This window comes from Mustela nivalis (genome assembly GCF_964662115.1).
Source record: "Mustela nivalis genome assembly, chromosome: 2".
Taxonomy (NCBI): Eukaryota; Metazoa; Chordata; class Mammalia; order Carnivora; family Mustelidae; genus Mustela; species Mustela nivalis.
Genome location: NC_139021.1, coordinates 85,957,622 through 85,982,822, shown reverse-complemented (window position 1 = coordinate 85,982,822; position 25,201 = coordinate 85,957,622). Strand labels below are relative to the sequence as shown.

The 25,201-nt window shown below is 36.3% G+C and overlaps 1 protein-coding gene across 8 annotated transcripts in view; it reads right to left on the bottom strand.

Annotated features, from left to right (window-relative positions):
- The window catches only part of ST18 (ST18 C2H2C-type zinc finger transcription factor), a 336,134-nt gene that overhangs the window by 109,301 nt on the left and 201,632 nt on the right, over positions 1 to 25,201 (bottom strand). For 5 of the 8 annotated variants that reach the window (XM_082720103.1, XM_082720102.1, XM_082720101.1 and 2 more), the window contains 2 exons: positions 20,070 to 20,146; positions 6,385 to 6,427 (listed from right to left, as the gene is read on the bottom strand). The gene's annotated coding sequence lies outside the window, so the exon portion shown is untranslated. Of the gene's footprint in view, positions 1 to 6,384; positions 6,431 to 20,069; positions 20,147 to 25,201 lie in introns of all 8 variants that reach the window. The other 3 variants (XM_082720104.1, XM_082720106.1, XM_082720105.1) reach the window with 2 other exon arrangements.

The following is a 25,201-nucleotide window of genomic DNA, read 5'->3' as shown; positions in this document are numbered from 1 at the left end:
TCTCCACAACTTCTAACAGTCTTAATCTCCTGACCATTTTTCAAAGATTAAAATCTTCAACAATTGTTCATCAGGTAGAATGATGAGAAAGGGGGGGGGGGAGGGTTAACCTGGCTCAGTTTAACTTTTTTGAATGGTAAAGCAAGTCCTTTACAGTCTATAGTTTCCAAGTTTATTTTTATATGAATCAGCAGTATGTTTTAACTTAGAGTTAAATTTTGTAGAAAGCTTAATGATAACTTAACCTGGACAGTCAAGTTCCTTATTTTCTCAGTTGCCATGTAGCTCCATTAAATGTCTAATGAAACTCCAAACCCCCTATTTTTTTTATAAAGATTTTATTTATTTATTTGACAGAGAGAAATCACAAGTAGATGGAGAGGCAGGCAGAGAGAGAGAGAGAGGGAGAGAGGGAAGCAGGCTCCCTGCTGAGCAGAGAGCCCGATGCGGGACTCGATCCCAGGACCCTGCGATCATGACCTGAGCCGAAGGCAGCAGCTTAACCCACTGAGCCACCCAGGCGCCCGAAACCCCCTATTTTTGAATTTCTAATCAATGAACTATAGAATTGATTTTTCTGTCATAGTTAGAGATTGCATATATAAAAATTGGTGCATAAAAATTATGTCAGCCTATCGCCAATGTATATTTACGTTGTCAAAGTCAGACGGCTTTCTTCTGCCTAACTCTCCAGGTTGATATTAGGGGATGTGCTTCGTTGGCTGGAGCCAGTGAAGAGAAGTAGTGAGTTTCTTTTAAGTTAGTTTAGGAAAAGAAAAATATTGTTTATTGGCCACAAGCTTTACTTTTACCATCAGCCTCTATTCAACTCCTGATCACAGCAGTGGTAGAGAAAGAGCTTCAGCAAAACTGGAAATATTCTGTAGGAAAACCAGCTCCCTTGGCAAAGTGGGTCAATGGTATTGCTTACTTTCAGGGAGAATGTCTGGATTTTCAATCATCACATATTCAACAAGACTGATTCTTTGATATTAGCAATGAAATCGCCTTTCATGATCCATTTGGAACATTTTTTGCTTCCCTGACTGATGATTGAAGTTCAAATACTGAAAAAAAAAAAAAAAAAAAAAAAAAGGCCTTCTTGTTATTCAGCAGAGTTTGTCATTTTAAAAGAATAAAAATAAGATTTGTCAATGTACAAAATTTCCATGAATGGATTTAATTGATTTTTACTGGTTTGCCTGGCTTTTTGAAATCTCTGTCCTCTAGAATCTTTCAAGGAATTCTAAGTACAGGGAGCGCTATGGCAACTCTGATCTCCTCCCAGAAAATGCAATTTTTGCTTTGCAAATTACTGAAGTCATACAGAGCATCAGAATAACTTCTGGCTTCCACTGTGATAGATATGAAGTCATTGTACTTGTACCAGCAGTCACTATAGTATTTGTATTTGTCCTTCCAGTACAGGCAAAAATTAAACACAAGCCTCTTCTCCTTGAACTAGAAAGCAATGCCAAAAACTTGTGCAACACCCATATTTCTCCCTGCAAGAGGATTTAACTTTCACCTGATTTAAGTAACAAAATAGCCCTCAAAGATACTTAAAGCCTTGCCGCAATTAACATAACTGCATTTAGATGCCATTCATGACTGATAATTCCAACACCTTGTGGGAAAAAAAAAAAGTTGCATGCTGTAAACATTATAAACATATTCAAATAAGCTTAACACAATCTGCCATGCTTATTTCTGCCTAGATCATGGACCAGCGAAATGGTTAATGCAAATGGATTTATAATTTGCTTTGGGGGGCCAGTTTCTTCTCCTTATTTATTAGCCCAGCTGATGGGGCAGATTTGATGAGGCACTTCTGGAATAATTGAGTCATCACACAAAGAAGGCTGCTAGCATTCAGAGTGGTTTTATCAGCAGCAAGCAGGCCTGATTACTGACAATTACACTCTGATCCGGTGATGGAGGAGAAAGAGCCAACGAGTGGGAAATGTCCGTGTTTCTATCCAGGAATAATTTCTACATTCATTTTACATGCTAAGTGTTTCCTATCTCTGCATAATAAACTGTAAACAGGAATAGATGGCACAATGTCCCTTAATATTTCCTGGTAATGAAGACACAAATGTACAGTGAGTGCTGATAAATATAGATGAAACATAAGCTATTCTCCTAGTCTGTATTGTTACCTTTAAAACAAATGCATTTTTGTGGTAAAAGCATAATCATAGCTAATGCAAAAAAATGACAGAAGATTGAAACTGTCCTTGTAACTACATAGGAACTTTGTAAAAGTCCTGTTAATCACTGCTGCTTTAAAGGCTCAGGAGCTGAAGGTGAGATACTTGAAACCACATCATTTTGTTTCTCAACAGTCAACTGTGAAGAACTCCTTGGGCGAACACAGCAGAGGACAACGCCGAAAGTGACCTCCATTAGCACTCCGAGAGAGCACATCTCAACGCAACACTGAGAAAACAATGAAGCTGGCACAAAGAGACATCTTCACCAGCATGGGCTTCCACTTCCCCTCCATCAGGCCTTTCAATAAAATGTTAGCCCCAAGATTGTATGCTCTGTCCTGTAGAGCATCTAGGATGGCACTGCCATCTTCTAAAATGGCATTTTTAGCCACTTTTTCTACAGGATGGTTTATTAAGGTAACACCTTGAGCAAAAATATATCTCATAGGGATATCTTATTAAGCGAGCTTTCCCTCTGACTCAAAATCTCGTTCAAATGCCCAGAGAAAGGATGTATTCATATTTCTTAATGAGCTGCTATACATTTAAGTGGGAAAAAGTTTAATTTCCATAATATCAAGAGTTTCCTCTTTTAAAAAGCCAATCAGGTGCAAAGTTCCACATAATGAAGCTGCTTGGATCTGTTTGCTTCATCTTTTTTCTAAAGCTCCTTCCTGACTGCCAAAGAAATAAAAGTTATCCTCTGTTCTCCTGTGGTAACTATGGAAACTCTGTTTTATTAAACTAACCACTTAACTTCAAGGCTTGTGTTGCAACACTGAATGTGCTATTTTGAGTAACTATACTAAACAATCTTATAATGTCAAAACATTTGTAATAAAGTTCAAAGAGCACTTGTTGATTCAAAAATGAAAATTTTTATTATGTAAAGGGAAATTTCTCTACTTAGTCTATTTTATTATATAGATTGTTACACAGTATGCTTGATATTTAGGCTTAGACATTTTTCATTTTCCTGACCCATTTTAAAGAGATTTTTAGATTTTTTTTCCCAGCAAGTCTGCTGTTTTTCCCAACAATAACCATTTTTCATAAATATTTTTACCATATTCTGTAAATTTAAATTAAAAGAATAAGGCCATTTATCTTCATTGCCTGACTACAAAATATGGAATAGGAGAATCTACTGAAACATATTAAAAAAAATTGACATGACCCTCAATTGTTGAGGCCAATGGCACATTGGATTTTTGCAGAATGACCTTGGATTTTATTCTCAATGCAATGCTTAATTTAAATAGATTCTTTTAATAAAAGTATCCTTCTAAAAAATTTAGTTATTACTGGTTTAATGCACATTTATTGAACATCAACCAATGGATTGCTCCATGCCAAAGAGTGAGCATGTAAAGATATATGAAGCGTGACTCTTGTCGTCACAAGTACAAACCAGGAAACTGAGGATTCCAGTGAGATGTGGAAAGCCTAATTATTGAGGGAGGCAGAGGCACAGTGGGACCAGACTGGATAAGCTTGTAGAAAATGATGTTTCCTCAAGAATTCATCCCTACAGAGATTTAGAGAACTTTGACTAAAATAAATGTCCCAAAGGTCAATTGGAAAGATACAAATGGTTGAAATTGTAGTTGGCCCGTCTGACCATGTATTAAAGCCATATTTTCTATAGGTACATAAGGGTCAAAGGAGACGGGATGGTGAAAATTAAATAGCTAAAATTAAATGCTTAGAATCTGATCATTTGTAATTTTCCAAGGAACTTTCCCCTTCAGTGTCAGAACTGCAAACTCTTTCTGCAAAAATGTGATCCGTCACTCAAGTAGTGGATTAAGTGAGAGCATCTCGCAGAACTCTGGACTGAATGGATTTTGATGGCACCTTCATCTTGATTTCTCTGTTGTGCCTGATATTATATCACTCATGTCCATCTGATCTTCTCCATGCCACTATAGCTCATGGAAGTGAGAGGCTGTGTCTTATTGTCCTGTTACTACAACGTAATGCTGTGGACAGAGTAGGTGCTCAATACAGGGTTATTGAATTAAGTAAACCAAAAATAATACTCTTCTGATGCTTGAGATACTGTTCTATCAATTGTATTTTAATACAAAACATCCCAGACACACAGCGTCTGGGACTCTATAGATTTTTGTCTCACTGCTATGCCAGCTAAGGAGACTTTACACTTTTGTCTTCCCCTAAGTTGAAATGTCAGATCCCCAAATGCAAAGGAGAACAAGCATGAAATGTAATAGAATTTATGGCCAGATTTTCCCTAATGTCTACTTTTATCGAATTTATATGAAAAATTATAGTTTATGATTTAAATTGGCCCTTTTGTGAGAATAAAAGCCAAAGATAAAATTAGAATATAGTCTTAATTTTTTCAAATTTGGGAAGAAAACCATCTAGGAAGATCTCTAATTTGTTTAAATGAGATCCAGTTCCTAGTTTTTAATCTCTCACTTTTCTTACTTGTAATGTGCCAGAATGTCCTGACTATTATGCACTTAAACATTTTATTTTAACCAAGGTTTATCCATATGCTATAGATTAATGACTTGTTTTGGAGGTAAGATGGCACTCGCCACAAGGAAAGACAAAGGTAATCTACTATTTTTACCAAAATAGTAAAGAGACACAGTGCTTTCTAAATAAATTTAGCTCACCTTTACTGCAGTTTTACCAAGTGACAGGCACTAGTGTGAGTATTCACAAGCACTTTTCCTTAGTTATCACGATGGGCCTATAAGGAGGTATTAGCAGTTGTACATGTGAAGAAAGGAAACCAAGTGAGCTTACTACCTTACCCAGTGTTCACGCAGGTAGCAGGAGGTAGAACCAGACTCCACATGATAACCGTCAGCTTTTAAGCACTGGGCTCAGCATACTTTGGGACCGTCAGGTCAGCTTTCTTTCTGCAGCAGGAACCTTGCCTTCCATCCACTGACATTCCACTCTACTCGCCTTTACTCAGTTAAACACAGACTCACTAAACACTCCAATAAAGCTATGTATTCATTTGCACCTTGAATGATACACTGTGTTTACAAAAATATCATGTGGAGAATTGTGTGTGTGTGTGTGTGTGTGTGTGTGTGTGTGTGTGTGGTTTTGTTTTGTTTTGTGTAGGGGGTGTGTGGCAAAGTGAAAGATGGAATTCTCAGAGTTGGTGGTAAACATCTCTAGGATCTACAAAATGAATATTCTAACTTCTACAGACTATATCAGTCTTGGCCTTTTGAGAAATTTTTTCTCCTCTTTGTTCACACACAGGAAAGTCTTCACTCGATTTATATTTCCAGCTGTAAAATGTATCCCATCTACTGGGTATCTCATCTGCTGTATTAGTTATTTATTGCTGCTGTAACAAATTTCTAAAAACTTAAGGACTTAAAACAACACAAATATGTTCTCTTATGGCTCTGTAGGCCCACAGTCTGGTACACTCTCACTAGGCTAAAACCAAATCAGGCTGCACTCCTTTCTGGAGGCAGAAAGAATTCATTTCCTTGCTCATTTTGGCTGTTGGCAGACTCCAGTTCCTTGCTGTTACAGGACTGAGGTCCCTGTTTTCTTGCTGGCTGTAAACTGAGAGCCGTTCCATTTTCAGTTTTTAGAGGTGGCTGAATTCCTTGGCTCATGGCTCTGTTCCTCTGTCGTCAAAGCCAGCAATGGTGGGTTGAGTTGAGTTTTTCTCATGTGGCATCAACCTGACTCATTCTCCTACCCTTCTCTTATGGAATATATGACTAATTGAGCCTACCTGGATAATTCAGCATAATTTCCCATCACTAAATTCTTAATCTCATCACCCTCCTTTTGCTTTGTAAGGTAACATATCCACAGGGTTCAGAAATTAGGACACAGACTTCCCTTGGGGGAAGGGGAGACATTATTCTGTCTACCACATTCTTTAGCTACATATATGAATTCTAACTGGGTTAAGGTATTAATGCTCTTTATATGAGCCATGTGACATCACAATCAGGATGAGCAAGCGTATGCAATCCTCAAAAAAAAAAAAATTGCAAATTAGCATGATAATACCAACACTAAAAATATTGAACATCTTTAGTTGTCCCCTAAAACCAATTTCCTTAACTTCTCAAGTTTTCAAAGGCTGTCGAAAAGTTAGGAATCTTTTCTCTTTGGGGGTAAAGTTTGTTTTTAAATAGTCTTTACTTACCTTCTCTAATATTCATTGGATTTGAACTGGAGAGTTTCCATTGCTACTGATGAGAAACATCGTCAGAGGAAAAATAGAAAGAAAGAAGAGAAAACTTAATTAAATGGCAATTATCTACAGCTTATTAACTATATAAAACAATCCTTTCAAGTAATTTACATACTGACTATTGGAGTATAGGTTGGGGTACTAGCAATCTTGAATAGTCAAACATAGTATTCATTCAAAAGAACTCCCCCTCAACAAGAAAACAGGTGTCTACTGTTATCAGAAAATGCTTTTTAGATTTGAGCCCTTTTGTATATAAATACATTTGAGAACCTTTTCTAGGGACACACCTGAGAGTGAAAGTCTTTAAAAAAAAAAAAAAAGAATCAGTGGTTTAACACTAATTTCTAATCAGATCCTACAGAAAGGAACAGCCCGCACGGCAGCTGTACTTTTCCCAGGGTTAATTACCTTTCACTGCTCTCTGCTAATGAGTCAGCTGTTCCTGTCACCGCGCACTACACTGGTTCATCTGGAGCTCTAGTTGTGGACAAACACCGAGTGACAGTCCTATTTACATATGGGGGTGTTTGTTGTGCAAAGATTTCAAAGGATTTTAAAAATCCTTTAATTTCCATGTGTTTCTATGTTAAAAATATTTTTACAAATGAGATTTTACTTGGTGAACTATTCTTTCCTCCCAGTCCACTGGATCTACCAGTAGTCAGTGCAAAAGGCCAAATCCTTGCAAAGAGGCAAACTTCCTCACTCCCACAGACAGCTTTGTCTTACTGATTCCTTAGCATGGTTATAATCACTCTATTGGGATGAGACAGAGCTTTGAAAGTTTGTAATTCCTCTGCTTCCTAAAGAGATTCCTACAGAAAATTAAATTCAAAGGTAGAAAGTAATCTAAGAGAAAAAGATGCAAAACAAACAAAAAAGGCAAAAAAAATCTTAGATTTATTTGTACATTAAAAGTGAATTTTCAAAATAATTTAGATCTGAAAACTGTATTCACCTAATATTTCTAGGTCATTGTAGGATATGTGTACACATATATAAGTACATAGATACATGTGCATATGTATATACATATATACACACATATGATTTATTACATAGATAATAGCTCTGCTACCCAGATAATAGTCCTGCTCCCCAACTCATACTGTAGACACAGTTTACCTTTATGCATTTTTTGAACATTGCAACCAAGAGGTTTACACATTTCTTCCCCCTTTTTTTATTCCAGAGGAAACTGAGAGGCAATATACAAATGTGAAGTATCTATTGAGGTCTTTTTTGACAACCTCCAAAATGCCTCTGAATAGAGGCTACTCTCCCACTGGTAAGTTTCTTGATTTAACCCTCAGAGCAGTGGCTATCAGATTTTAATATGCGTAAGGATCACCTGGGTACTTTGTTAAAATGCAGGTCCTACTTCTGACATCCTGATGTCCTGCATTTCTAATAAGGGTCCAGGTGTTCCTGCCGATCCATGGACCACACTCTGAATAGCAAAGTGTCACTGCAGTGGCTCTTAAACTTTAGCTGGTGTCAGAATTATCTGGAGGGCTTGTTAAAGTACAGGCTACTGAATCAGTAGTATGGAGTGAGGCCTGAGAATGTACATTTCCAGCAAGATCCCAGATGATGCAAGTGCTAATGGTTTGGGGGTCACACTTTGAGAAGCATGGCCTTAGATATCCACTATTAAATGCTCTGAAGAATCCTAATCCCCAAAGGCAAAAAATATTCACATGGAACAGTAGCATTTCCACTTTATTTTAGAGCTATTTATTTGCTCTGATTTTAATATTTTATGATAGAAAGAAACAGAAAGAAAAAGTGAATGTTTTGGCCCATCCTTGAAGTACATTCTGAGAACCACTTTATAGCATATTGAACTTGATCTTCCGTTCAGATGAAGCCATTCATGTCAAGAAAGAAACAGCAATTAAGTACTTCTTCATTACAGGTGCCATTATCAAATGTAAGCTCACAAATTACAAATGTAACACTGCACAACATTTAAACTTGCTAAAAGCAAATAAAATATGAGGATGAATTAATTAAAAATCATATAATAAAAACAAATTTCAATATCAAGAAATAATGCAAATTTCTTTGAGACTTCAATGTTTTACCAGCCCTAGTAAACTCTGACATTTTCTAACTGGTTCGATGAGTTCCTCATAGACACCATGTGAAGTGTTCTTTTTCTTTTGCTATTTTGAAGTACACACTATCTTAAAGTCTCCTTAAAATATTAAAATGAAAACTTTTGGTCTAATACTAAAAATACATTTGCTTTTCTGTTCATGTAAATATCTCAGTGATAAAGCTCTTAAAAGGGAATTTTGCAACATCACTTATAGAAATAATACGTATATTTTAGAAAGAGGAGAATACAACCAGTTAATAATGAGAAAAATTATATAATGAAATCTTGCTGAGTGTGATTTAGTAAAGAGATGAAGGGCGAGTCTCCCAAATACCAAGCTTCTCACTGAGAAGAAGATAGGTGCTTTAGCATTGATTTACTCAGACCAGGAAAAGCTACTCAGTAATCCTGAAACATGGACTAATTAAATTGTACTCCAATAAAGCTGGGAGAATATGGCACAATGTAAGAAGTATCAGTAAGCATAGGAAAAGGCTATTAAAAAGAAACAATTCCCCTTCTGAATTCTTGCCAGCACTTATTTGGCTTTGCTATCTCACTGATATTTTTTAAAGCTATTTTAAATCTATCAATCTCATCTAAACACAAGAAAATTATATTGTCTCAAATAAGGAATTTGATTAATACCAGTGTAAGCAGCCCTCTTGATATAGAATGGTATTATTTAATAAGTTCATTAACTTATTTACACAAATCTTCATTAAGCACCTATTCTTCTGGAGAAGAAGGGAAACATTTTTGTAAGCAGGTGGAGTCTTAGTGAGCAGAGAGGGGTGTATGGTGTGTGCCGCTTTAATAGTACAGATATATCTGCTGTACAAATCAAAGAGGCAGTAAAATGAAAATCTTTGAGGAGATGTTGGTACTGAATTTATTTCTTTGTAACATGGGACAACAATTTGATGGGTTTGATAAGAACTCTCCTCTGGAAGTACAAACATCAGGGTATATAGTTTGAGTAAAGAACTCATAATCGTACATATTTAGAATGAAAATGTACAATTGTTGTCATGGGCTGAGCCTGCATGTGAATATCAACATCCTAACTGGTCTTTCTCCTTGGACGGTTTTTAAGAGTTACAATGAATCAGACTAAATACGTGCCTTTGGTCATTGGAACATCTGGTTTTATAGTTGTCTCATGGGATTAATCAGAGGTCAGTACAGTTCACATCAGGCATTTTGTCCTATGCTTATCCAATTCCATCCTATTATTTTTATTGGTTTTCATTGGCCAATCAGTTTCTCTCTATGTCAGTGTTTCATTAGCTGTGGCAGATTACGGAAGGAATCTGACCTGAGTTTTCTCTCAGAGATAACAGACTATGTATTTTTTTTGGCTATGTTGAGTTTTCCCCCAAAAAAGCGTGTGCATGAAGAAAATGCCTCAGAAGATCTATGACATCCCTGCTTTTAAAGACCTAATATGAACACTGTGCTGTTATACTGAATGATAAAAGAGCTTGCAAAATGAAGGCTTTAAGTCAGAGATATTTGTATGGGTTTCCTTTCATCTGTTAACTTCTCCCGCTCCAAGTCTGGGTTCTGTGTTCCTGTAGGAAGCTACCTACACCTCACATAGCAGCTGACCCACCAGGAGAAGTCACTGTCGGTATATACTCATCATCTGCTCTAGACTGGACACTCCTGCAGGGCAAGGGCAATTTCATTTCTCTTCATAGATAAGGCACTCAATGAGAATGTTGACTGAGTGCCAGTTGACTATTAAGAAAACAGGGAACCATGACAAAGTCACTGCCTCTGTGATGGGAATTTTAGGAAACAAGTGGATGAAATACTTAGAGATAAAATAGGAAAATATCCATACAATGAGGCAAAAAGTCATGCTGGTGAAAACACATAGTTGAGCTTAGCTGAGAGTAATAAATGTAATGCCATAAAGTAGATTATTGAATTATTGATGTTATATCTAAAGACCAGTGAAGTAGAAAATAATCATTTTATAAACAGTTTGCTTATAAATTGAGATTAATTTTGCAAACAAAAAAATGGAGTAGTAGTAGTAGTATTATATCCTAGCCACTTGAACACAAAGGGAAGGGGGTATCGAAATTTAAGGAGTGCTACTGCTGGTTCAACCACATGTTAAAATTAGAAAAGTGGCACATAACAAATGCTGAAAAAGACTAAATGGAGCAGTTCTTGAAAATATAAAATAAAATTACAAGATAATACAAGAAACATAGTATTTATCATGAAAATATACATGAATGTTGTACGAGGCATACTTCTCTCAAATTAGATAGTGGACGTAGGGAGGAGAGAAAGTAGTAGACAATGCTTTGAGTGAAGTAAATTTAGGTGGGAAAAGGTAAAAATAAAATCAGATGAGGCTTTCAGCTGTTGCTGCCATTAGTGTGTGCATCAACACTGACTCAGCCACCAGACCAGGCATCTTATATTTCTGTTATCTTTTTTAAACCTGACAACAACCTAAGGATGTTGACATTATTGTTATTCCCAATTGAAGTTGAGCAAACTTAGGTCACACTGGCTAGTAAGAACTCGTGCCAAAATCATGTCTGATGCCAACGTTTTTCCTGCTATGTAGCACTCGTTAGAGTGGCAGTGTGACGTTGGACAACTCTATGTCTTTCTTTGAGCAAATCATAGAAAAATCCACAACAAAAGAGCAGAGTCAAGGAAATATAAACTTTTGTGCTACATTTAGACTGGATATAGGCTGCACAGAATATTCAGAAAATCAGTAACAATTGCTAAGATAATGGAGACACTGAAATTGTATATGTTTTTAAAAAATCGTAAAGCCAGTATGTAGGGAAGACAGTGATAAATGACCCAGGAAATGCTTCATGGATGACAGGAGACCCTGAGCACTGGCCCAGGGCAGCAGATTCAGGGAGTGCCATACTTTGTCACTGAGTTATCACCAATGCGAGTTGGGATCCTAACTGTGACATCGGCTAGTTCTCGATCTCAGAACTATGTGACTTCCCTAATCTTCAGGTTCTTCACCTATAAAAAGGTGAAAAAACAGAATCTTCCTCTAGAGCTGTTAGGACCCCATGAGATGTCACACATAGGAAGGCACAGAGTAGAAATTCTGCAAAATTCCACGATCCAAAAGATCCAAAAAGAGATCGCTCCTTACACAAAACCCTCTGAAAACTTCATAACCAAACTTCATAACCCTGTGTGGTCATGGTGAGGACTCGGCTTGATGAGACTGATTAAACCTTGAGATGTTAAACGAGCCCTTTTCTTTTCTTTTTTTTTTTTTTAAAGCTTTTATTTATTTATTTGACAGAGAAAGATCACAAGCAGGCAGAGAGGCAGGCAGAGAGAGAGAGAGAGAGGAGGAAGCAGGCTCCCTGCTGAGCAGAGAGCCCGATGCGGGGCTTGATCCCAGGACCCTGAGATCATGACCTGAGCCGAAGGCAGTGGCTTAACCCACTGAGCCACCCAGGTGCCCCAAATGAGCCCTTTTCTTCAAGAGAATATGCAGTTAGAAGGAAAATTCATTAAGTACTCAGTCAAAAAAATATTTGTCACTTTTTAAAATTCAATTATTTCTTTGTCATAGATACTGTTATAAATGTTTTATACATATTAGATATTAACTCAATTTACACAACAACTATATGGATAAGGGATTATTTATTATTCCCATCTTTCAAATGAGGGGATTAAAACAGAGAAGTTAAGTACTTGCCCAGAGTCACGAAGCTAGTGAGAAGCCACACTGGAAATTGAATTCTAGCTCCAAGGTATATGTGTTTAATCACAACAGTCTCTCATCATCATGAGACAGGGAATAGAGAAGCAGGGATAGACAGCAAAAACTGTATTCCAGTGTGGGAACCAAACCAAAAGCCAAGGAAACAGCAAATATACAATTGCAATCTAAAGCAGTGATAAGTGCTATTAGAAAACAAGGTAGGCTGGTAGATAGGGAGTATTTCAGATTGAAGTAGGAATTATCTTTATTCATTTGAAAAACAGTAGAGAAACCATGTGCCTGGGGTGAAAAAGAGCCCTCACATCTAGAATATGTGAAGAACAATTGCAACTCAATAGAAAAATCACTCAATTAAAAATGGGCAAATGACTTGAATAGATACATCTTCAAAAAAGACATACAAATGGACAATAAGCACATGAAAAGATGTTCAATATTATTAGTCACTAGGGAGATGCAAATCGAAACCACAATGAGATAACATTTTATACCCGGTAGGACAGCTATAATGAAAAAGACAGACAGTAACAAGTATCGGTGAGGATGCGAAGGAATCTCAGACCTTCATAAACTGTGGGTGGGAATGCCATTTTATTGCATAGTCTTTTCCAAGGCACCATATAATCCAGCAATTCGACTCCTACATACATATATAAGAGAAGAGAAAACATATGTCCAGAGAAAAGTGGACATGAATGTTTATAGCAGCATTATTCATATTAGTGGAAAGGCAGAAACACCATCAAATGTCCATAAACTAATGAGTGGATAAAATGTAGTATATCCAATCAAGGGAATATTACCCAGCAATAATAAAGAATGGATTATTAATATGTGCTGAAAGACAAGTAAGCCTTGAAGACATGCTAAGTGAAAGAGACCAGTCACAGAAGACCGCATGTTGTATGATTCCATTTTCACAAAATTTCCAGAATAAGCATAGCTACAGATACATGAAGTAGATTAACAGTTGCCTAGAGTTTGGGGTGGAGGGAGGGTTGGTTGTAGGCTGATGGCTAAGAGGTGCAGGGTTTCTTTGGGGAAGCAAAGTGTTTTAAAACTGGTCATAGTGATGGATGCATAACTGTGAGTGTACTGAAGACCACTGAACTTTACAGTTCAAGTGGGTAAATTGTATGGTATGTGGATTATATCTCAATAAAACTGTTTCATAAAACAGATGGAGCCATACAGACTACAGTAAGGAGTCTGCATTTTAAGTGTGATGGGACGTCCTTAAATGACAGAGCAGAGGGGTCAGAGGAAGAAAATCAGTTTCTAGGCCAAGGCAGTCATCTGGGTATGAAAAGGGGGGCCTTGTCTGGGAAAGAAGTAGTAAAAGCAAGAAAGATAACAGTTGGAAGTTCTATCTCCAGGAAAATAGAAGGATAAAATACCAAAAGAAGAGATATGGAGAGCAGAAATATATTTACTGCCTGTTACAAGCCACACTCATTGCTCCCAACACGTCTGACACTGTTCTGCATGGAACGAAGTCAATCTCAATCCTCCACTCCTCACCCCTTCCTGCTCCTGACTCCAGAGGAAAGGGGCAACTCCATTGCCCCTTTGCCTTTCCTAATTTAAAAGCAGTTCCAGTTGCAGATGAGAGTCCCTAGCTTTTCTGGTTCCCATTAATCTGAGTTTCTATGCCAATATCAACCATTAATAATGTCGAGGAGTTAGGTAAAAGCCTTGTTTTTAATAATATCATGTGAACGTAATAATAAAAACTAGCATGTTCAAGGCACTTGCAGTCTAAACCCATTTTACACAGAGCTGGTACTGAATTTGTTGCCTGATTTTACAGGGAGTGTTGAGGCTATCAACTCTGAATGGTCTTGGACTTTCATCTCTATACTTAACAAATATATTTCTGTCTCCACTCCCTTTTTCTCTGGTTTTAGAGGAAGAGGCTTTCTCCTTCCTTCTCAGGGTGGGTTCTCCATTGGGCTGTATTATATTTTGTTCCTACTTCATCTAGCTGGTTTGCTTTCCATATCTTCAAACTTTTCAGTGTTCTTATCTCTTCTGGCTCCTTCTATTTAATATATACACATATAGTGCTATATCTATTCTTCAGAGTCAAACTTCTTAAAATCCCCAGAGACATTTTGTTCTCACTTCCCCTTCCCTACACAACCCATGGCCATCTGGCTTCCAACCCCTTATTCCACTGAAGTTTCTCAGCTAAGATGACCAATGACCTCCTATTTGGCATGTCTTGGGGTGAATTTTCAGTCTGTGTTCTGAGTAATTAGCACTAGTGCTGAGTCTTTCCTTAAGAAACTGTTTCTCTCTTGGTTTTGTCTGACACTCCTGGATTTCTTAGCATTGTCTAAGTTCCTTTATCATTGGTTCTCCTTCTTTTTCCCTTTATATTCCTGGGGTTCCTAATTTTGGTCCTTTTCTCACTTTATTCTCCTTGGAAACCACATCCTTCCCAACCAAGTCTCACTCTTGAATTTCTTGATTCACTGACCTTATAGCCAACATTACCACCTGCTTGTCTTTCATTCAATGTGTACATCATCTTTTCCTCAAATAACTTCTTCCTTCGGAATCTCTTATCTGGGTTAACCACCCATACTGTAATCCAAGTCAGATGACTTGACACCAGTTTTCAAATCTGTGTCCTGGGCTTGCCTCTTGGATAGCACAGGTCCCACTGTATTCTGAATAACAGTTAGCTGTATCACCTACAGTGGTGTGAGCTTTCACAATGTTTATGGTTGTGTCTACACTGCTTGACACAGTTGCTGGAAAACAGTAGATTCTTGTAGTTTTATTTTCAATGGATAGATTCAAGACTTTCTTCCTTGAAATTTTCCCTGATGTTATCTCTAGGTAAAGGTGGTCTTTCTGTTCTTCAGGCCATAACTAACTTTCAGAGAAGAAATAGAATTGACAATGCCTGATGAGATGCTCTGTCCCCATATACATTAAGGTTGAGAGGCAGAGTGGAATTGCATGTGTCCACAGCCTATTCTATCTTTGCATAGGTCATGGTGGTACACAGGCCTACATAACCTGTTCACAATTTTTTAGTACTGATATTTACATTTTTTTACTTGACTCTCTTGGAAAATTTAGTACATGTAAAATACAAGCAATATCCAAAAATCATATTTGGCTGGAGTGAAATATTTTCTTTATCTATTTATTTACCCATAAATTTTTTAAATAGGCTCCACACTCATGATGGAGCCTAACATGGGGCTTGAATTCAGGATCACGAGATCGAGACCTGGGCTGAGATCAAGGATCGGATACTTAACCCACTGAGCTATGGAGGTATGATTGGAATAAAATATTTTAATCTCTTATGAATTTGACGTGGTGTCTAATTATGAAGGGTTCTAGGGTAACTAAAACTCTTCATTCTTATATTCTCTCTTTCTTTTAACAATCACTCATGTGTTCAAATGTTCAAAGCTTCTCTGCTAGATTCTGAGGAAAATGAAATGATTTTAAATAGAATTTGTCTTCTAAAGGATTTTTGTTAAATCTCATTAACTTGATGCATTTTAGTTAGTACTGTATTTTCAACATGGTATTTGCAAAAGATTCAAAAATGCTTCTAAGTTAATCTTCTATAGTAATGTAAGGAAACCTTATGAGTATTGTAACAGTGACTGCTTAATTAAGATCTAAAATGCAAAAATAAATTCAACAATGTATCTAAACATATCTGCAAACTGTAATCTATGTTTCCAAATATTTTTTTAAGCAAGACAAAATCTTAACAAGCCCACAGACTGAAGTCACGGAGGTCAAATGTGCAGCCGTCAGTCTGCCCTGCCTGAGGCCGTGGGTCAGGCACAGCTCTGACCTTGCAGCACATCCCGCCTTCCCATGGCACAGTCTTCTCATGTATGAAAAGGGACTGGTAACAGCCCTTCCCTGTACCCCATAAGCTGTTGCTCCGGTTGGGGCTGTTGTGTGAATTAAAAGAATTCGTAGACGAAAAGTACTTAGAAGAGTGGTTGACACCATGTCAGTGCTATCGTATTATTATAATAGAAAAATGCGTGTCTTCTGCTTGACACCAAACTACTCAGAGGAAAAATTCAATTATCAGACATTTTTAAGTATCTCTGTTGATGCTCACAGATTCTGTAAGCTAAGATTTCTGGCTGTTGGGCCAAATGTTTCACTTTTGATCCAATGTTTAGCAGCAGAGCTAAGGTTCATTCGGTTCTTTGCACAGGCTACTTCTGATATCAGGGTTAATTGGCATAGCAAATACGTGCGTCTCAGAGAGGTATAGTAAGGACTTATGCTGTCTCTGAATTATTTTTCAAACTGATGGGATGTTTTCATTATAAAAAGTTCATAGAGTTACAGAATATGGGGAGTGAAAAGAACAGTAGTGCTCACCCAGCATAGCCCTTAATATGACAGATGTTATCAATAAGGAAAATAAAGCAACTTGTCAAGTCTGAATCATTCTACCTCTTAATGATATTTAACTATGAGTGAAAACCAGACAAACTTGAGACCCAGTGTCATTTGACACAATGTTGCTGACACTGATTTTTTTTCTGTGTTTTGTTTTTTCACCTACATTGTGCCCAGATACCATTCTGCATAGGGACATATGGAGTACATGGATTTAGAGAACAGTTAGATTTGGGGCTCAAGTCTCAATCCTGCTGGTGACCTAAGGAAAAATATCTTACTGTCTCGGTTTCAGTTGCTTCACCTGCAAAAAAGGAGACTCGAGTGGAAATGTTATGAGTATTGAATTATATAATACCTAAAAAGAACTTAACACCATGGGTAGCTCAGTGTAAGCGCCTGGTAAATATTAAGAGTTATTATTATTACTATTGTCAAACATAGTCTCATTTTTATGGGAAAGATCCATATGTACAATGTTTGTACCAAAAGTTCTTTATTTAAAATTTTATTTTTATTTGCCAAACTTTAAGAAATAGTTCTTGGGTCAATGATTTTGCCCAAGTCAAGTCAGAATCCTTCAACTATTTAATATTTAACTATGAGTGGTGTGTGTGTATGTGTGTGTGTGTGTGTGTGTGTGAATGAGGCAGCAGAGGTATATGTGCACATTTCCATTATTTGACAGAGCCAAGGTCTGGGATCCTATGGCTTTTTCAAATTCTCCTTACCTCACTTGCAGTTTGCTGTGATATAGCCTACTTATCAACTCTAGTCTGCAAATCCTGGCCCTTGGAATCCTCTGGTTGATAAAGTTTGATTACAGAAGAAAGAGTCCCAAAGAAGTAAGTGAATCAGGTATGGAATATAACCAAACCTCAAATATTTATGGAAGCAAAGTTGGACCCCAAGAAGATACCTGCCATGGGAAAGCTGGTCAGTACATGATTTCATACAAATAACAACAAAAAACAACAACAAACACTTGAAAATTTGACCTTTAAAACAAAAAGTTGGCGTCAAAATGTGCAAACTGTTTTCTGATCTGAAATCTATGCCTGGAAGGTTATTCAGTTCAACGTGAATATTTAAGAAAGATGGAGCTGGTGGAATATTCTATTAGTTCAAAAAAGTCCAAGTGGAATATATTTAACTGACCTGTGAAAACCAATGTAGGCAGTATTTAGACAGGTTTTTTATTTCTTTGTTTCATTTAGACTTGGAACCTGCGTTTCAGGAGGAAAATAATAGAGCTTTAATCCCTCGGAAAAAAAAAAAATCCCAAATACATCATAGAATCTAGGATAATCCTTCATGAAGTCAGAAGCAAAAATAGAAAAAAGAAAAAATAAATAACTTGCTCTACCATTAAAAATAACCAAAGCAGCAACCCCGGTCTCCACTCTTTCATTTCCTCAGGTCTGACATTCTGCAGATGACCGCCCTTATTTGTCCCTACATGTTTTCCAAAATATAAAAGTGAAATAGAGTCCCAAGGGCACTGTACTTGAAAGGTTATGAGAGTTAGAGAATTTTAACCATGCCTGCCAAATCAGCAGATGGCTTGTGATTATAATTATATGCATCAATAAAACGAATAATCTTTACAAAATTTGAATTTCTACTAAAGTAAGGGATTTAGTAAGCAGATGCAACAGAATGCATTTTCTTTAACCCTTTTGGTAGACACTGGTATCTTTCACACACACAAAAAAGATCAAGGGCTGTACACATAATAGGTTGTATACTCTCATTTTTACCCCCTTTCTAAAGTAGTCATATTGTCAGCCTCAATCTTTCCTTGATTTCATTTTCTTCATGAGCATATTTCTTTCTCACCTCCTTTTCACCCTTCAGAATAGAAATGTTTAGACTAATTCCTGCCATTGTTTGATATTTGAAAGAAGAAAATTTAAAAGAGGTAAATACCTTCATTCAAATTCATACCAAATATACTATAGAAACAAAAGAGCAAACAGTGGATGCATCTTTCTAGCTTATTGTATTTTTTACAAATTAGGTTTTCAATAACAAAATTTTTCATTTTTTTGTTTTCTGATTTGCTTTAATCTATATTTTAGGAATGAAAATATTATTTATTCTATTGAAATAATTAACTATTTCATTTCTGTCTTGTTTTGCATAATAAGTAATGATAACTAAGTTTTGTTTCATGCCAAGCTTGAATTCACTCATATAGAAATTGGACACACATAGGATACATTTGCAAAAAAAAAAAAAAAAAAAAAAAAAAAAGATAAGACTTGCACACTGACCTTTAGTCATATTTCTCCTTCATGAGGGAAAATTCTAAATTGAGGAAATGAAATTAAACTTTTAAATTTTAGACAAGGTGGGAAAATGTATCACAGAAATTTGTGTACTTATTTTTTAATGATATTGTAATGTAAATGTTTTTCATGGAATTATCAAGTATAACTCTTCCTTAAGATAATATATCAATTCACCGATTTAACCACGACAAACCAACAAATAAAATGTTAGGAGTATTTAGAGAATATGTATTTGTGCAGCTATCTCTGGGTCCTTCTTATTTATACTATATAAATCAAGTAAATTAAAACGTTCTGATCTAAACTGCTATTATATGTTATAGATGACCCTACTTAATAGTATAAATAAGTTACTAATAAGACTTTGAAGGTATTGACAGTTTTGTGAGTTAACACAATTTACTTGTGGTTACAAGATTTATAAGATCAGAAATTCTCCCCAGCTTCGAAATTCTCTCAAAGGTCCAACTTAAATATGCAGATCAAATCCTGTCAGAACAAATATTCCTACAATTGTAATCTGAAGAATTAAACTGAAAAAGCAGTAATTCTTGCCCAGAAGCTTATAAATTTGATGCAAAACTTGTCAAAAAATATTCAAATACTTATAAAGAAATCCAAGTGTCTCTTAGAGTTCACTGAAATGGAATTTTAAAGCATTCAGTAATAAACATGTTCAAGTTTCTTTATGTAGGTGATAAAATATTTTTCAATCATAATGTCCTAGAAGAGGGAATTTTTTTTCTTTTTTTAAATCACATCCAAAGTACCAACTAAGAGAAACCAACTAAGCCAAAACTTATGAAATGAATCCTAAAGGGGCAAAAAATAAAGATATTAATATTAAAAATACGAAAGAAATGAGGAGTACACCCAATAACCTTACTACATGAAGACCTTTGCTATAATTTAATACTTATAGATATTCCATTTTGAAATAGAGTAAAATTTAGTATTTCTGTTTACAGAAAGTTAAAGTTGAAATGTCATGAAATTCTAATGTATACTCTGGATTGCCATTAATAAAGCTATGCATAATAAGCCAATTTAACCATAAATACTTAATGTATACTTAGTATATTTAACTTGTTACCTTAGACTGGATATGAGCACTCAGCCATGTAAAATGGAATTTTCAAATCCTTCAAGGAATCTCACAAATTTAAGGCTCTGGAAGGGAAAACATAAGAGAGTTCTGTATTGATGGAAGCGGGTGGTCGGGAATGTGTAACATGATACTGACATGTCCACTTACTGTCACAAACTCCACGTGAAAGTTAGAAGACAAACACTCTTTGAACACCTACCATATACCAAGGGCTTTAGGTATATTATCTTATTTAATTCTCACATGAGTCATGAGTCAAGATTTATCTAGCTTGGCCCCCATCTAACAGACCAGGAAACCAAGGCCCAGAAAAATTAAGTAACTTATCCAGGGCTATGGATTTAGTAAATGGAAAAATCAGGTCTCAAACACATGCACCTGAGAAGGGGGTGTCAGAGATTCTCTTGTTACTTTGTGTCACCTATATAGCACACATGACTTCTTCTCTAGGAAATGCTTTACAGTTCTTATATCATGGATCCTCAGGGGTGAGAATGAGGTCCCCATATTCCTTATAGTCCCGAGTACAATCCTTTGAACCATGTAGTTTTAATAATACTTGTCAAATAAATGAACCTAAATTAAAGTTCCTTCTGTCAACAGAAATTAAGCTCCTCAAATTTCCTTAAAGAAAAAAGTTATAAAGCAGCTAAAACCATTTTCTTAGTGTATTTCCATAGTGAACATTTTTAAAAATCTCTCAAATTCAAGAACAATGTTTGTACAAACAAGTTCACATAAGCCAAAAGGAATGATCTGTGCCCTCTTATCTTAATTACCACACACACAGACCTATTTTGTCCTAAAGAATGACAATTACATTTCTGTTACAGTAATTCCACTCAGTTTTATCCCCAGTGATGCAACTACCCAGACTTCAGTCAAGTTTGCTCATCCTTTGCCATGCTGCTGAGGAGAGGGGCAAAATATTTATAGCAATCCAGAAGGATTGTGTATTTTCTGAACAATTCACTCCTGTATTAATAGGATGAATGTTAGCAAGCACAGAAAAATAGATTATAACCCATGAGATTCAGATTTTAAATCTTTATAACAGGAAAAAAAACAACACCACCACCCTAATATATGTATAATGCCTGAAAGAGTAAACTACTCTTTCAGGCATTATACTCCAGTAGAGTTGCAGAACTCTACTGGAAACTAAAATTGGTGGGTAGCCACTGTGGCCATTTTCATATAGCTTGCTTTTCCCATGATTTCTACCATATTGATTAGATTACATATTGGAAAATTCTTACTTTAGTAAAATCATAGCATATCTTCCCCATATATATTTCACTTGACATTACCAAGACACTATTAATAACTCTCTCTTCACAGAATTGATTTCCTTGTCAATTCTGGTTACTATGAAAATAATAGAGTTTGTAATACATAATGTATGTTATATGCAATACACATAAAGCCTTAAATGAATTATATAAATAAAATGAATATTGGGAACACATTTAGAAGAGGAAAAGTACTTTGAGGCCAAAAAAAAATTTAAAAAAAGGAAGAAGTATATGACCTCTGGTCACCCATGCTATAATATAAACTCTATTATGAATCTCTCATGAATACTATTAATAAGTGATTTATTCTGTATCATAAAATTTCTATATTCTTATATAAATAAAAATGTTCCAGGGCAAGTAATGCAAGTTAGCAAACTGATTTCTACATAACATGGAGAGTTTTAATTTATGAACAGATGATTATGACATGCCATTCTAATACTAAATAACAGTGATTTTTAAAAATTCAATCCTGACACTGATTTTATGAACCCATCTATTTTAAAACACCACACTTATGTTAACAGTACTTTTTCAAACATTTTCAATGAGATTGTCAGAGTTTATTAAATCACTGACTATCCGCTAAGCTGAACAGTTCTTAGAATAAAATATTTAATTTACCTGAATGTCTTGTAACAATATCATCCTCTCTTGAACTAAACATCCTCTGAGTACACAAGTCTAAGGCAGACAGACATTTCAGCAAGGCAAATAAGACTTTCTGGCAACTTCCTGTTGCCATATTTCTCTAAAAGGATCCTGCAATGTTATACTTCAATACTGCAAATGCATTTTTCCAAGGGACACAGTAAGCCAATGCTGCTCAGTGTCAGAGAGCTTTGATTTTTTCCCCCAAGTACAGCAAGCAAATAACCACTAATCCTATTCAATATTACAAATTCGCAGCAATTATTTTATTTGCAGATCCAAGGGAGATAGGATACACGAAGAACAGAGAAGCTTTTATTTTCTTGTTTTATTGCATTTGATTGATTGATTTTTAAGATACTGATCAAGGAAATGGTTATCCCACATATGATATTAAATATACCTTAGCAGATGGGACAATTTTACATTGACAAGAATGAACCTCACTGAACACACTCCAGCCCAAGGTTTCCATTATCTTTTAAAAGCAGTAGGACAACTAAAATCAAAGTTGCCTCATGCTTTTGAAAGTTTCTCAAACCTGAACCCACACCTGAATGGTCGTCATTTGTGAAAGCACCATTTCTCCAACAAATAGCCTACCATATCAAATTCAAGTTCACTTACATTTTGGGGTACACTTCACTTTTGAAATTCAAAAACTTTTATGAAACATCAAAACAAGACAACAATAACAACAACATAAGAGCATTGATCACTGAAGCAGCATTTCCAGAAGTGATAGCAAAATCCCTTCATTCTGACCTACTTGTCGAGAATCAGACTTTCAGCCCCACGGTTAGGCTAAGATTTGTTCTACTTTCTCCCTAGGGCTTAATTGCCAGACTGACTTACCCGTGCCTCCTAGCCTTTGTTCTGCCTCTCACGCTGACATCAGGGAAGCAGTGATGTAGAATAAAGCAGGGGTGGGCTAGGTTAGTCCAGTGTTTGTGTCGTTGTGTGGTGTGCAGGGACACTCTGTGATACTCTAGTGAGCTGCTAAGCTTTTTTTGTAGGCTTTGTGTCATTTACTTAACGACCAATCTCATTAGCTGCCAGGGTACAATGGGCTGATGCATTTTCTATGTACATACTCTACACAGTGACCCTCAAGGTTGCCGAAGGTCTATTTAATCAGTCAAATGCTGAATATATTTGCAGTAAATCACTAAAAAAAGAAAAAAAAATATGGGACTACCGAGGTATCTTACAGGCTTACTATTTACGGGTGGTTATACGCAGGTAATAAAATGCATGCATATTTAGCCAAAACAAGGGTAGTGCAGGCAGAGATGAATTATCTAGCTTGCACTGCTGACCTTAATTTTAGGAAACTTTCAGAATCAGAGGTAGTTTCTGTTTATAAGGAACCTAGATTTGGAATTTAATTTCTGTCTTAGTTTAATCATATTAACAAGACAAAAAAGAATTGCTTTCCTTAGCAGCTTCTCCTTACTCTAAAGTCGCCCCCACCCCAGTCCCACCCCCTGCCCCAGCAGCCCCAGAACTGGCAAAGTTGCATTTATGCCCTCTTTCAGTTACAAGGTAAAAACCCTTTTAACTCCTATGAAAAATGAAATACTGGGAGCACTATGAATGACGACAGCTGTCCATAAGTATCAGGGAGAGTTCTATTGTCCAGCTTGTCCCTGGATAAAATGAATACTTTACAGCAGAGGCTGTTCAGCTTGGCTAAAGAGTATGGGGAGAAGGGGAGGAGGTCACTGGAGATTTCGCACACTAATTTAATCTGGGAAAAGGACAGGCTCTGCATCTCCCTTGAACAGACTGGCAGCAATCTGGGCCCCCACAGAACTATCTCCTTTTGCCTGTGCTCTATTTATTCCTTATCTCTGTTTACCAACCGCTAGGTCCCTTTCATTCACACCACGAGGCCGTTTTCCTACTATCAGTCAGCAGCTGACACTGTGGAAGAGCCTCAAAGGCAAAAAAAAAAAAAAAAAAAAAAAAAGAAAGAAAGAAAAAGAAAAAGAAAAAAAAAGATCAAAACTAAACCAAAGCTGTATAAACAATGCAACAGTACAAGTAAATGCATAAACCCTGATTCTTAACCCAACCCACAGGGTGCAAAGAGAATCTTTATAGTAAATCCAACAAACCCACCACAGTAAGCTATGGGCCACAGAGAAAGAAAAGTCAAAAACCATTCATGAAATCACCATCCAAAAAAAGTGCTAAATTGTATGCTGGCTACTGAAGCAGCCTAGCTTCCAGGGATGTTCTTATCTCTACCATGGATCAATTAACTAGCAACCAGCAAACACTTACCTTGACCTAAAGGCAAGCTATACATTTCTAAGGGAAATCTCATTCTCATTAAAATGAGGGCAGACCAAAAGAAAAAAAAAAATCTACCAATATGATTAAAAGTTAAAGGGGAAATAGTATTAACTTTTCTAACTCTCCATCATGTTGATTTAATTGAAACAAGTCAAGAAACGGGGCATCAGATCTTCATTACTTTTATATAAAGACACTAAAAAGTCCTGGGCAATTCAGTCACCTAAATCTTTTCCCCATGTTTTATGTCAAAGTGACTAACAGCAGAGGAGTTGAGAAAAACCTACTTCACATACAACTTGGTATCTTTTGAAGTCTTCTGCAGGGTCTGAGTGAAAACAGAGACTGGGGCAATTAGTTTTGAAGTGTAGAAAGAGGAGAAAACAAAACAAGTGTTATTTGGGACCTTGCAACTTTTAAGTAAATATGAATTTCGAATCTAAAATATGCTTTACTTACCTTCACCTTGAATACTATGTAATGTTGAATATCTCAGCAAATGGGAGGATGTCACCTAACTAACGTAAGTAGTTCTTGAAGTGATTCAGAGTCTATATGATTCAGGGTACATATGTGTGTAAATTTGAAGTGTAGATGTACACACTACTACCCATATAGACAATGCACAAAATCAGAAGGTGCATAATTTCTATTGCCTACAGTTCCCTATATTTGAAAACTGTGACTGACTTTAAATTTCCCTGAGTTTTTTTCTCTTTGAAATGATTGGAAATGATTGGTTATTGTCATAAAAATCCACACCGTATTGACTCAATCACTAAGACCTTTACCAAAAAAGGGAAAGCAAAATGTAGCTCATTATCTAGGATGATCAATTGGACCAGATTTCAGTTTGTGTTTTCACCT